We start from the raw sequence: 12,972 nt of genomic DNA, 5'->3' as shown, positions 1-12,972 counted from the left end.
ATACAACATGAAAGAGAAGATAGCAGAAGCATCAATGAAAGAAAGGCACTTGGACGATAATTTAATAGTTGAAGCAAAAAGGGTGGGAGGGCGGAGAAAAACAAAGACAACTTGGGACAGCTGAGATGAACTCCGGAAAAAATGAGAGGCTGATCTTGCAAATATTGAAAAGGATTGAATAATCTTGAAAAGAATCACACCGGTTGGAAATAATTGACATGAGGACTATGATTTGAAAAGAATTGATAAGACAACTTGACTAAGAAAAAGAATTAATTAGCACTCCCTTAGAAATATGAGAACACCACTTCAGAAAGATGTGAGATTAACACTTGACATCAAAGCAACTCGAATTACCATACTCCAACAAAAAAAGGATGAGGCTTGCAAATTAAGCTAGAAACAAATATATGACACATATTTCATTTGATATTTTAGTGGTAAGGTTCGCACGGGCACGATCGTACATTCGATCATCATATTTAAATGACGCTCGAATATGCTCCCTAGGCGTAGCAAACTACAAGGCTTGACGGAGCATATGTGATGAAATATATTGAGACTGTCCTTTGTAAGAAAGACCATGAACAAATGAATCCACTAGATGTCGAACCCCAACCTCACATCATGCATCTATTGAAGATAAGCCTAGGTAACTACTTGAATTCCCACGTAAGAACTCTTGAAATTATCTGGTTATCCAATCGGGTCCATGGATACAAGGAGTAAAATCCATCACTCAACTCCAAGCAATAACACTACCCGTCCAGTGTAGCACATCCGTCAACACATAATGAGATATCTCGGAAACTCATCTACCTCAGACCCTTGTAATCACAACGATGGTAAGTATGACAATACATTCGGATGCTCTCCACCAGTACTGGGGATGTCGGACTCCTCACGCCACTACTAGTATTGAAGCAATTTCGAACATCCTCCGTCCTGAGATACTAAGGAAACTGAACAATAGAGAGTGTGACAAGGATCTCCTGGAGCTCAACTCCTAGATAACAAGAGGCACCAAGAACAAAATCCCGATCACAACGACATCGTAGAGGTTCCCAATACCCGTGTGATCCTAAAAACTTTTGAGTGATAAGAGGATTCGAATTAGAATTCCTAAGTCGTAAACCTCACCACAGCATAGAAGAGGAGCAAAAAGAGTCCTACTCTCTGATATATAACTAGACTCAAAGTAGTTCTCGCTAGGCTTGACTCAGCCAAGTTTGATCAATCAAGGGGTCTCCTAGGTTAGTACTGTTGTGATACCAACTTGTAACGCTCAAGATGCGATCCTATCCTTATTTTCGCATGCGGGCCTCGACAGGGATAGAAGCGCATCTGGTCGTTTCGCAAGAATGGATATCATTACAAGTACATGTACAGAAGAGATGAGTATATGGAATTGGCTTACACTTGCCACAATCTACAACATGAACAACACCATACAACAATATATTCAATCAACATGTAGAAGAGTAGGGTCTGACTACGGACGAAAACAAACGATAAAAGAACGACGTCCATCCTTGCTATCCCAAGTTGCCGGCCTGGAACCCATCCTAGATCAATGAAGAAGAAGAAGAAGAAACTCCAAATAACACAATCACCGCGCTCACATCAAACTATCATTTTACCTGTACCTTTAACTCTTGATGTAGTAATCTGTGATCCACATGGACTCAGCAATCTCATTTCCAAAGGTGTTAAGACTAGCAAAGCTTAATGGGTGAGGTATGGTTAAGTGGTGAGGCTGCACCAAACAACTAAGCATTTATTTGAGTGGCTAACTTATGAGAACAAGAACAAGAGGGGGGTGATCTACGCATAAACGGATGTGAACTAATAATGATCAAATGAATGATCCTAAACACCTACTTATGTCAGACATAACCCCAATATATCCTCTTTCGGATGCATAACTCATGAGAAGAGACAGTCATGGTTACGCACACAGTAGGCATATTCTAATTAAGTTTACTTCAAGTTATCTAGAATCGGATGTTAAACAAAGTTTCCAAGTTGCCACTTAACCGCGAGCACGACTTTATGAAAGATTTACCGGTGAAGGGGTGCTCCAACTAGTCCATCACAAACTACCACACGCTGCATAGGAAACCTTGACCACAGAAAACTCTTGATCTCCTCGGATTCCTGGTGGAAAACCTCAACCTCGAGATAACCCAAAGTATCCTCGGAGTCCCTCGCACAAGACAATCGAGAAAGGTAAAAAAATCTTGCAAGGCCGCCCGACGTGTCGACGATCCCGCTAGGAGCCACGTATCTCGTTCTCACGACATGACGGATGAGCGGTACGTACGGTGGCCGGGTAGAAATCCCCCGAGTTGCCCTGGGTGGCCCCGCAAGTGGCTCTGTTTTTGGTGCAACACTCATGAGGAGCACTGGCCTGGGGGTTGATTAAGTATCCACGTGGTCCAGAAAGTCCCTATGCAATTTTATTAGGTTATAAGGCAAATGTAGTACCAATGTTGGGCCTTGCCAGACGAGTTTTATCCCAAAACGAAAGCCAAGGGGTCCCCATAACAACCCCAAGCATGTTAGGAGCACTCAATAGGGAACTTAACACTGGTAGCTGAAAGTAAGGGAGCAAAAGGGAACAAAACACCCAGCCAAAAGACCAAGCCTTCCGCCTTTTACCAAGTATATAGGTGTGATAACCCACAAGTATAGGGGATCGCTACAGTTTTCGAGGGTAGAGTATTCAACCCAAATTTGTTGATTCGACACAAGGGGAAGCCAAAGAATATTCTCAAGTATTAGCAGTTGAGTTGTCAATTCAAGCACACCTGAAAGACTTAGTATCTGCAACAAAGTATCAGTAGCAGAGTAGTATGATAGCAACAGTAGCAACAGTAACCAGTAGCAGCAAAGTGACAGCAGTAGCAGCAAAGTGACAGCAGTAGAAGCAAAGTAACACTAGCCGCAGCGACAGCAGTAGCGGCAAAGTAACGTAGCAAGGACCAGTAGGAAAAACTCGTAGGCATTGGATCGGTGATGGATGATTATGCTGGATGTTATTCATCATGCAACAGTTATAACACGGAGAGATATGTAACTAGCTCCAGTTCGTCAATGTAATGTAGGCGTGTATTCCATATATAGTCATACGTGCTTAGGGAAAAGAACTTGCATGACATCTATTGTCCATCCCTCCCATGGCAGCGGGGTCCTAATGGAAACTACGGGATATTAAGGTTCTCCTTTTAATAGAGAACCGGACCAACGCATTAACACTTGGTGAATACATGAACTCCTCATACCATGGTCATCTCTGGGAGTGGTTCCGGCTATTGTCACTCCGGGGTTGCCGGGTCATAACACATAGTAGGTGACTACAACTTGCAAGATAGGATCTAGAACACACATATATTGACGAGAACATAATAGGTTCAGATCTAAAATCATGGCACTCGGGCCCTAGTGACAAGCATTAAGCATGGCAAAGTAGTAGCAACATCAATCTCAGAACATACTGGATACTAGGGATCAATCCCCGTCAAAACTAACTCGTTTACATGATAGATCTCATCCAACCCATCACCGTCCATCAAGCCTACGATAAGATTACTCATGAACGGTGAAGAGCATCATGGAATTGGTGATGAAGGAAGGTTGGTGATGACGATGGCGATGATCTCCCCTCTCTATAGCCCAGAACGGACTCCAAATCTGCCCTCGAGAGGAAGAACAGGTGGTGGCGGCGCCTCCGTATCGTAAAACGCGATGAAATCTTCTTCTTGATTTTTTTCCGGATGGAAGGGACTAAATAGAGCTGGAATTGGAGGCGCTGGAGCAACGTGGGCCCCACAAGCCTGCCAGGCGCGGCCAGGGGGGCCCGCGCCTGGTGGGCTTGTGGGCTCCATGCTCCACTTCTTCGGTTGATTCTTGCGTTAGTATTTTTTATATATTCCACAAAAAATCCTCGTAAATTTCTAGGTCATTCCGAGAACTTTTATTTATGCGCAAAAACAACACCATGGCAATTCTGCTGAAAACAACGTTAGTCCGGGTTAGTTCCATTCAAATCATGCAAATTAGAGCCAAAAACAAGGGCAAAAGAGTTTGGAAAAGTAGATACGATGGAGACGTATCAACTCCCCCAAGCTTAAAACCTTGCTTGTCCTCAAGCAATTCAGTTGACAAACTGAAAGAGACAAAAGAAAAACTTTTACGAACTCTGTTCGATCTTGTTGTTGCAACTATGTCTAACTCATATCCAGATTTTCAGCAAGATCACAAGCATACCACATAAGCAAATGACATCTAGCTCTCACGGTAAACTAATATCAATGTCATAATCAACTAGCGAGCAATAATAATGAGTTTCAAACGTCAACACTTCAATCAAAATAAGCATGAAGCAGTACGAACAGATGGTATCTCGCTAGCTCTTTCTAAGACCGCAAAACATAAAAGCAGAGCACCTTTAAAGACCAAGGGCTGACTAAACATTGTAATTCATGGCAAAGAAGATCCAGTCACCGTCATACTCAATATCAGTCAAAATCAAAGCATAAAAATGACAGAGGTGCTCTCTAATTGGTGCTTTTATAAGAAGAGGATGACTCAACAGAAACATAAATAGACAGGCCCTTCGTAGAGGGAAGCATTGATTTGCAGAGGTGCCAGAGCTCAAGCTTTGAAAATAGAGATAATAATTTTGGGTGGCATGCTTTCATTGTCAACACAATAAATAAGAGTTTTCACCATCTTCCACGCTACACATGCTATAGGGGGTTCCCAAACAGAAAAGTAAAGTTTTGACTCCCCCACCACCGATCAATCACACTCCACGACTAGCCGAATACTCAGGTGCCGTCCATACCAACATCAATCCAGGGGGAGTTTTGTTAGCAATTATCTTTTTGATTTGAGCATGGAACTGGGCATTCCAATTACCGGCCCCTTTCTCGTGAATGATATTGAATAAACACATATCGATGATAACACGCCTAGCATGGAAGATACTGATCGCCCCTTGTCACCACATGAGCGGTTCGGGCATGCAAAACAAAAAATTTCTGGAAGGTTCAGAGAGTGGCAGGTGCAAATTTACATGGAACGGCAGGTAGATACCACATATAGGTAGGTATTGTGGACTCATATGGAACAACTTTGGGTTTATGGAAGTGGATGCACAAGCAGTATTCCCGCTTAGTACAAGTGAAGGCTAGCAAAAGACTGGGAAGCGACCAACTAGAGAGCGACAACAGTCATCAAAATGAATTGAGATTAACCAACATTGAGTGCAAGCATGAGTAGGACATAAATCACCATGAACATGAATATCATAGAGGCTATGTTGATTTTGTTTCAACTACATGCGTAAACATGCGCCAAGTCAAGCCACTTGAATCATTCAAAGGAGGATACCATCCTATCATACTACATCATAATCATCTCAAGATGCATGTTGGCATCCAAGACAAACCATTAAAAACTCCTAGCTAATTAAGCATGGCATCGGAAAGTATGATCTCTAAGTTGTCATTGCAAACATGTTTCTCTCACAACAAAGTTGAATCAGGCACGATGAGCTAGTCATATTTACAAAAATAAAATAGATCGAGTTCATACCAGCTTTTCCAGGCTCAGTCACTTCATTATATATCGTCATTATTGCCTTTCACTTGCATGACCGAATGATGTGACCAATAATAAGAGTGCTCGTGCATTGGACTAAGCTGGAATCTGCAAGCAAACACAAAGGAGAAGACAAAGTAATATGGCTCTTTAACAGATAAACAGATATGCATGCGAGAGCCACTAAACATTGTAAACATGGTCTTCTACATTGACCCAAAGAAAAATAAAACTATTTACACGGAAAGCTCCCAACAAGCAAAAGAAGAACAAGAAATCTTTTTGGGTTTTCTCAACTAGACAAACACACGAGAAGAAAGCGAGAAAAAGAAATAAAGTAGCATGGATGATACACTGGCAAAGTGTGAACACCGACTAACAAAGTGAAAGCGTGAGCAACAATATAAAGTCGGTGAGAAACACGTACTCCCCCAAGCTTAGGCTTTTGGCCTAAGTTGGTCTACTCCCATAGATGGTCCGGGCGATACCCAAAATCATAATGGGGGTTGTACGGGAGCGTTGTAGCCACTCCCTGAATAGCTGCCTCACGGAGGCGAGCAACCTTTGCCTCCCTCTCATACTCCTCTGCCTCTCCTCTGGTTATGTAATATCTCCGGTTTACCTGAAAGTCAAAGAAGGCAAAAGCAGGAAGGGTAATATGGAAAACACGCTGTCGGTTAAATATTAACCGGTATAGGAGGGATTCATTATCCCTCTCAAGGAACTGATAGCGTGTCATAGTGGCATGATCAAGGAAAGTTGTATGGAGCGGGGGATCTCCTTCGCGGATGGGTACTCCAAGGAAATTTACTATGCGAGTGGCATATATCCCACCAAAGAAATTCCCTTCATTAGCATTATTATTCAGCCTCCTTGCTATTATAGCTCCCATGTTGAAGCTTCTATCACTCGTTACTGCGCTCTTAAGAATACTAAGGTCGGGTGCGCAGAGGTGACAATGCTCAATCTTGTCGTTAATGCATCTATCTATGAAGAGGGCAAAGTAATGCAAGGCAGGAAAATGAATGCTCCCCATGGTAGCCTGCGTAATATCTCTAGTTTCTCCAACAGTTATACTACAGAAAAAATCTCTAACCCGTGATTTAGGAGGATCATTGAGACGTCCCCAAACAGGTATCTTGCAAATTCTATTGAAATCCTCGAAATCCATGTTATAAGATTTTTCATAGAGATCAAACAGTACAGATGTGTCACGGCCAGCTGAAAATTTGAATCTACAAATAAAAGAGGTAGTGAGAGTAACATATTGTTCACATTTATCGGAGATGAATTCTTCGAGTCCGATGTCGTGAACAAGTGTATCAAACTCGGCTTTGAAACCTGCCTCATTCATGAATTCAAAGAAGGCCATTCACATGGTTGTACCTGTGCGTTCCTCTGTTGGTAAGGATCGGGCTCATGAATCGCGATACGAGGACCCTTCTTGCTTGAGGAACCACCATGATAGTTTCTCCTGAACATCTTCCTTTTCTGAAATTTTCAGTGACTCGAAGGAAAAGTGAACAAGGCTCAACGAAACTCATAGCACCTACTCCGACAAGTGCCTAGAGGCCATATCACGCATCAAAACTACTTGGGACCAGCTAAAATTAGCATGCAAAGCTTAAGAACAGGGTCACCAAGGCAGCAAAAATACGCGACGTATAAGGCACTAGAGCTAAAACTAATTGGACCAATGGAGGAGTCACATACCAAGGACCTATTTCCCCAAAATAGTTTGGTGAATGGGGCTTTGCACAAGGAGATCAAAAATCACAGCAAGAAGAGCAAGAACACGGGTTTGAGCTGCGAAACGATTTTTTCTTGAGGTAGGAGAAGCAGATGGGAGCTAGAATAAGTGGAGGGGGTACACATGGGCCCCACAAGCCTGGTAAGCGCGGCCAGGGGGGTCCCCGCGCCTCTAGGGCTTGTGGCCCACTAGTGTAGCCCCCTGACTAGCTCTCCGTCTCAGAATTTTTCAAAAATTCCAGAAAAAATCGTACTTGATTTTCACGACATTCGGAGAACTTTTATTTTCGGGGTACTTTTCTACGGGACGCAAAAACAGAAAACAGGGAAAACTAAACTAAATCTATCATTTTTCTTCTAAGCAACTGAAGGTGAAAGCTTGGAACACAGGTTTGTTACTCCTCGATTCATCCATCTCATGGTCATCGAAAGAAACCGTCAATGAGGTTGATCAAGTCTCCTTGACAAACTTTTTCGAATCGCAAAAGAAAACGGAGAATTTTCGAATAGTCACTAGGTTACCTCAATGGGGATGTGCATATCCCCAACAAGCAAATCATACTTCATCTTAACAGTAGGTATAGGGCATTCAAAGCTCCAAATAAGAATCGATGAAGTCTTCTCAATAGCATTGATGCAATGTACTCGATATTGTTTCTTCGGAAAGTACACCGTATGCTCATTACCGTTGACATGGAAAGTGACATTGCCTTTGTTGCAATCAATAACAGCCCCTGAAGTGTTTAAAAAGGGTCTTCCAAGGATGACCGCCATGGCATCGTCCTCGGGAATATCCAGAATAACAAAGTCTGTTAAGATAGTGACATTAGCAACCACAATAGGCACATCCTCACAAATGCCGATAGGGAAAGCAGTTTATTTGTCGGCCATTTGCAGAGAGATTTCAGTGGGTGTGAACTTATCCAGTTCAAGTCTACGATAAAGAGAGAGAGGCATAACACTAACACCGGCTCCAAGGTCGCATAAAGCAATTCTAACATAGTTTCCTTTAATGGAGCAAGGTGTAGTGGGCACTCCGGGATCACCTAGTTTCTTAGGAGTTCTACCCTTGAAGGTATAATTAGCGAGCATGGTGGAAATCTCAACCTCAGGTATCCTCCTCTTATTAGTCAGAATATCTTTCATGTACTTAGCATACGGAGACATTTTGAGCATATCTGTCAAACGCATTTGTAGAAAGACAGGTCTAATCATTTCAACAAATCGCTCAAAATCCTCATCATCCTTTTTCTTGGATGGTTTGGGAGGAAAGGGCATGGGTTTCTGAACCCATGGTTCCCTTTCTTTACCATGCTTCCTAGCAGCAAAATCTTTCTTGTCGTATCTCTTAGTCTTAGGTTGTGGGTCATCAAGATCAACGGGTTCAATCTCCACATCCTTATCATTTCTAGGTTGAGCATCAACATGAACATCACTATCGATATTATCATTATGCTCATGTTCATCACCAGATTGCGTTTCAGCATCAGGAACAGAGACATCGTTTGGACTCTCAGGTGTAACAGCAACAGGGTTGCTAGCGTGCAGGTTCCTATCATCTTTCTTCTTCTTCCTAGGATGACTAGGTGCATCAGTGCTAACTCCTTGAGAATCTTGTTCAATTCTCTTAGGATGACCCTCAGGATACAAAGGTTCCTGGCTCATTCTACCGCCTCGAGTGACGACTCTGACAGAATTGTCATTCAACTCATTGAGAAAGTCATTCTGAGCCTTAAGTCCTTATTCTACTTGAGTAGTAACCATAGAGGCATGTTTACTCAGAAGCTTAAGATCATTGACATTTCTGTCCACACAAGCACTTAAATGACCAAGCATACGAGCATTCTGTTCCAATTGTCTGCTAACATAATCATTGAAGACTTTGTTGTTTTGCAACAAAGTTATCAAATTCATCCATGCATAAGCTAGTAGCTTTATCAAAAGGAATATCACTCTCATTGAATCTACAAAGAGAATTTACTTCTACTACGTGTATCGGGTTATCAAGACCATAGATCTCTTCGATAGGTGGTAGATTCTTGTCATCTTCAGATTTAATGCCTTTCTCTTTCATAGATTTCTTAGCTTCTTGCATATCTTTAGGACTGAGGAATAGAATACCTCTTTTCTTCAGAGTTGGCTTCGAAGGTGGGTTGGGAATAGTCCAAGCATTTTCATTGCACAAGATATTATTCAATAGAATCTCAGCTTGTTCTACAGTTTGTTCCCTAAAAACACAACCAGCACAACTATCTAGGTGGTCCTTAGAAGCATCGGTTAGTCCACTATAGCAGATATCAAGTATTTCATTCTTCTCAAGAGGGTGATCAGGCAAAGCATTCAGTAGTTGGACGAGCCTCCCCCAAGCTTGTGGGAGACTCTCTTCTTCAACTTGCGCAAAGTTGCATATTTCCTGCAAGGAAGCTTGCTTCTTATGGGTAGGGAAATATTTCTTAGAGAAGCAGTAGATCATATCCTGGGGACTACGCACACAACCTGGAGCAAGAGAAGTGAACCAAGTTTTAGCATCATCCTTTAGCGAGAAAGGAAATAGCTTACGGATATAGTAGTGGCGGATCTTTTCCTCACTCGTGAATAGGGTGGCTATATTGTTCAGTTTGGTAAGATGTGCTACAACCGTTTCAGACTCATAACCGTGAAAAGGATCAGATTCGACCAAAGTGATTAACTCAGGGTCGATAGAGAATTCATAATCCTTATCGGTCACAAAGATAGGCGAAGTAGCAAACTTCGGGTCGTATTTCATCCTAGCGTTCAAAGATTTTTCTTTCCACTTGCGCAGTAATTTCTCAACATCATAGCTATCCTTACAAGCAAGAAATTCCTCAGCTATCTCTCCATCCATAACATAACCCTCAGGCATATCAGGCAATTCATATCTAGGAGAGCTAGTTCTAACAGGAAAAATAGCAGGTTCTACTTCAATAATCTCAACAGTTTCAGAAGTATCATCACATCTAGCAGCAACTCTAGCAATTTGTGCATCAAGGAATACACCTAGTGACAAAGCAGTATCAAGCATAGCATCATCAGAAGCATCATGAACATAAGAAGTGGCATCATCAAGCACAGGCGACATATCAAAATTTCTAGCAGGAGGTGGTCTCGCAAACTTACTCATAACTGAAGGTGAATCAAGTGTAGAGCTAGATGGCAGTTCCTTACCTATCCTCGTAGTTGAGGGCAAGACTTTAGTTTTTGGATCTCTCGGATTCCTCATAGTGATCAGCAGACGTAAATCCCAAGTGACTCAGAGAATATAGCTATGCTTCCCCGGCAACGGCGCCAGAAAAAGGTCTCGATAACCCACAAGTAGAGGGGATCGCAACAGTTTTCGAGGGTAGAGTATTCAACCCAAATTTGTTGATTCGACACAAGGGGAAGCCAAAGAATATTCTCAAGTATTAGCAGTTGAGTTGTCAATTCAACCACACCTGAAAGACTTAGTATCTGCAGCAAAGTATTAGTAGCAGAGTAGTATGATAGCAACAGTAGCAACAGTAACCAGTAGCAGCAAAGTGACAGCAGTAGCAACAGCGACAGCAGTAGCGGCAAAGTAACGTAGCAAGGACCAGTAGGAAAAACTCGTAGGCATTGGATCGGTGCTGGATGATTATGCCAGATGTTATTCATCATGCAACAGTTATAACACGAAGAGATATGTAACTAGCTCCAGTTCGTCAATGTAATGTAGGCGTGTATTCCGTATATAGTCATACGTGGTTAGGGAAAAGAACTTGCTTGACATTTATTGTCCATCCCTCCCATGTCAGCGGGGTCCTAATGGAAACTACGGGATATTAAGGTTCTCCATTTAATAGATAACCGGACCAACGCATTAACACTTGGTGAATACATGAACTCCTCATACTATGGTCATCTGCGGGAGTGGTTCCGGCTATTGTCGCTCCGGGGTTGCGGGGTCATAACACATAGTAGGTGACTACAACTTGCAAGATAGGATCTAGAACACACATATATTGACGAGAACATAATAGGTTCAGATCCGAAATCATGGCACTCGGGCCCTAGTGACAAGCATTAAGGATGCCAAACTAGTAGCAACATCAATCTCAGAACACAGTGGATACTAGGGATCAATCCCCGTCAAAACTAACTCTATTACATGATAGATCTCAGCCAACCCATCACCGTCAAGCAAGCCTACGATGAGATTACTCACGAATGGTGAAGAGCATCATGGAATTGGCAATGAAGGAAGGTTGGTGATGACGATGGCGACGATCTCCCCTCTCCGAAGCCCAAAACGGACTCCAGATGTGCCCTCCAGAGGAAGAACAGGTGGTGGCGGTGCTTCCGTATCGTAAAACGCGATGAACTCTTCTCCTTGATTTTTTTCCTGACGGAAGGGGCTAAGTAGAGCTGGAATTGGAGGCGGTGGAGCAACATGGGCCCCACAAGCCTGCCACGCGCGGCCAGGGGGGCGTGTGGTGGGCTTGTGGGCTGCACGCTCCACTTCTTCGGTTGATTCTCGTGCCAGTATTTTTATATATTCCACAAAAAATCCTCGTAAATTTCCAGGTCATTCCGAGAACTTTTATTTCTCCGCAAAAACAACACCATGGCAATTCTGCTGAAAACATCGTTAGTCCGGGTTAGTTCGATTCAAATCATGCAAATTAGAGTCCAAAACAAGGGCAAAAAAGTTTGGAAAAGTATATACGATGGAGACGTATGAAGGTGCATTAAACTAAATAGCAATAATATGGTGATATAACAAGGAACCCATGTTTTCACATGGAACCAACTACACCTGCAGCTAGCAACGCTATATGAAGACTGAGCAAGGAGTAACATATACAAACAAGGGTTTGCTGGGTTGTGGAAGGGTTAGATGTGTTTCAAGGAAATATTGGGAGGCTGACATTTAAGTGGTAGGCTGTAACATCCCAAAATTATAAATTTTGGAATGTTAATATAATTATTAGATTGAGAGTTTGTTTGTTTGAGTGATTGAAACTTGAGTGGAATTTGAAACTTTTTTAAAACTTTTGAATGAGAGGGAATAAAATGACTTTCCCATTTTGTTTTGAATTAAAATTCATCCATTTAAAATCAGTGAGAGAAGATAACATGACTTCTTCAACTATAAAGAATTTGAATGAATGTGGCATTTAATTTTTTTTCCTTTGGTTTTTGATTTGAATTTTATTTTTGGCACAAGATTTCAACCACAATTTTTTTTCCTGACAATATACTTGCCAAGCAAGAAAGAGAGGAGGTAACATGACACCCCCCAAAAAAAAAGAAGTCAGAAGAAAAATAGTGCCAAAAATTTAAAGACAAAATTTGGATTTTATTGAATTTTAAAAAAAAATTATAAAGTTTTTATTTTGTGAAAAGTAAAATGTTCATGTTGTACGAAATTTTATGCTGAAAATTTTGATATATAATATGCCTATATAAAATATTCTCTTAATTTCGTTTATATTTGTTTTCGCTGTTTATTTTGAAAAAAATAAAAAAGGACACTATTCACCAGGAAACACTGTTCATCCGAGCTTGCCTATGGATTGGCCAAAATTTACTTAGCCCATGGGCATTTGGTCCCTCCTTTTCTCCTCTTTACGTATA

This window comes from Hordeum vulgare, chromosome 6H, assembly GCF_904849725.1.
Source record: "Hordeum vulgare subsp. vulgare chromosome 6H, MorexV3_pseudomolecules_assembly, whole genome shotgun sequence".
Lineage (NCBI taxonomy): Eukaryota > Viridiplantae > Streptophyta > Magnoliopsida > Poales > Poaceae > Hordeum > Hordeum vulgare.
The sequence above is the reverse complement of the archived record's forward strand: the minus strand, read 5'-3'. Positions refer to the sequence as shown.